Source organism: Lissotriton helveticus, chromosome 12, assembly GCF_964261635.1.
Source record: "Lissotriton helveticus chromosome 12, aLisHel1.1, whole genome shotgun sequence".
Taxonomy (NCBI): Eukaryota; Metazoa; Chordata; class Amphibia; order Caudata; family Salamandridae; genus Lissotriton; species Lissotriton helveticus.
The window spans coordinates 133,065,701-133,067,966 of NC_136073.1; the positions used below are offsets into that span (position 1 = coordinate 133,065,701).

Below are 2,266 nucleotides of genomic sequence, written 5' to 3' on the forward strand. Positions count from 1 at the left end.
TCGTGGTTGGCAATGTCACCGCAGTTGGGTTTTTCTTTTACAGAATTACCAAATGTACCAGTTGTTTTTGTAAAATGTCTATTAAAAACAGATCCTTTTAAATATTTAAACAACCTAACGACAAATTATTTAAACACACATGATTATAAGATGTAGCTATATTGTACCTACTGACATAAATTATCGTTCTTGAACCTATTTGCGGTGGGGGGAACAGAGCTCTCCCCCATGCCAATCAGAATGCAGATGAATGCAGTTGCAGTTGAGTGACCTCTGTTGTGGATGTCTAGAGGGAATGCACAAATGTAGCTGTCTCGCAGCCCAATCCAGACGTCAATTGGAGACAGGTTTTCAGGCAAATAGAGCAGTAAGTGCAGAGAAATGCTCACTCTCTAAAAATGGCATTTATAAAATAGTAAAGTTAAATCCAACCTCACCAGTAAATAGGATTTATCAATAAATAAATAAAGCTTCTCCTCTCTGATAGGGAATTAACCCCCAAAAAGTATAAGGGAATACCCAATGCTAACCTATGAGAGGGGCAGACCTCAAAGTAGTGAAAAATGTAATAGACTGTTTGGTACTACCAGGACATGCAAACTACCACAGTACATGTCTTACCTTTTTCTTACATAGCATGATGCCCCTAGGACTACCTAGGGCCTACCTTAGGGGCTAATTATATGTAATAAAATTGAAGTTTAAGGCTTGGCAAGTAGTTTTAAATGGCAAGTCGAAGTGGCAGTACACTGCAGCACAGGCACTGCAGTAGCAGGCTTGAGACAGGTTTGAAATGCTACTTCTTTGGTCGGCGCAATCAGTCCCTGAGTATATGTTCTACCACTTTACAAGGGGCTTTCAAGTAAATTAAATCTGTCAGTCAGGTATACTCCAATTACACACATGATTAGGGAAGAAGCACGTGCACTTCAGCACTGATTAGTAGCGATAAAGTGATCAGAGTCCTAAGGCCAACAAAAAGATACAGCAAAATGCGTAGGTGAAAAGCAATAAGGTAGGGTTGAGGCCACCTTAAGAATGCAAGGTCTAACAAAAACAAACTAAGGATAACATGAGTAAAACATCAGGTTTCTCTACGGCATTTGGTGAGATAAGGGTGCCTTCTTTTATCTTCCATAAATGCAATCTTTCCCTGACCCCTTTATTATATAGCTCTTCAAGGAAAAAAGATAAAGCACTTACAAAGGAGCCTCAAATACTCAAAGATGGTAGACTTCTGTAATATGGGCCATAGACTAAAAGCAGCACGAAAACAGAGTGCAATAGGGTCCCAAAAACTTGAGTGCCACATGAGAGTATGCATGAAAGCCTATCCTTTTCCAAACTAGAGATATACTCATTCAATTTTTGTTTTTAGGAGAGAATGTGCCTGCTGAAAAAACCATTATTTTTAAAAAGTGCATTGCAGAATATCAGGAATTTGCTGTGGAACACCTTGAAAACTTGCATACAGATTACTTGCACAAAACTTACAGTCAGTTGTTGTGGCCGAGTGGTTAAGGTGATGGACTAGAAATCCATTGGGGTCTCCCTGCGCAGGTTTGAATCCTGCCAACAACGAGAATCTTTTTAACATCGGCTACAATTTCAGAAGTTAACCTTTAGTATTTCTTCCATGTCAGTTTTATAAATAGGTGGCTTATTTTGGTGTCACTATTGCCCTTTCACATATTTATTATCGCTACCCCTTTCATATCTTTGCTATAACTCTCGTCCTACATTAGCGCTGGTCTAAACGCTTCAAATTATTATACCCTGGCTCTCTCAGTCATACCATTCATGCACTTGAAACTTACTTTACCAATAAAAGAAGCAAGTAGAAAAATAAAATAAAAGTGCTTGCTGGATTAGGCAAACACACTTCATAAAACTGCATTTTCTTTTCTATTCTCCCCGGGTTACAAGCTTAACTGCTCCCTGTGTAATTTCTCTTAGCCTGCTGTCCCAGGAAGAGAATTTTATCTACACGCTCTTTCTGTGTTTTTTCCTAGTCTTTCTTTCCCTTTTCTTAGATTTGTAACTGTTCCTTTACGTGCTCTATTTAGGCGCCATTAATATCATTTGAGCTCCTTGTACCTGCTGCTGTTTTCTCCACACCTCCTACTGCCTTTTCCCTCTTTCTCTCTTTCTCTGAGGTTGGTGGCTACTTTCCAAAGCTTCTGATGCCCCAATGTTCCTTCATCTTGTTGTCAGACATGAATTGGAAAAGCAACCAAATTAACAAATCATTACCACTCACACATGG

At 39.2% G+C, this 2,266-nt stretch overlaps 1 non-coding gene across 1 annotated transcript; it reads left to right on the forward strand.

The window, feature by feature from the left end:
- Nucleotides 1-1,499: 1,499 nt before the first annotated feature.
- TRNAS-AGA (transfer RNA serine (anticodon AGA)) lies at nucleotides 1,500-1,581 on the forward strand. The gene has a single exon. It is a non-coding gene; the product is annotated as a tRNA-Ser (tRNA).
- Nucleotides 1,582-2,266: the final 685 nt, after the last annotated feature.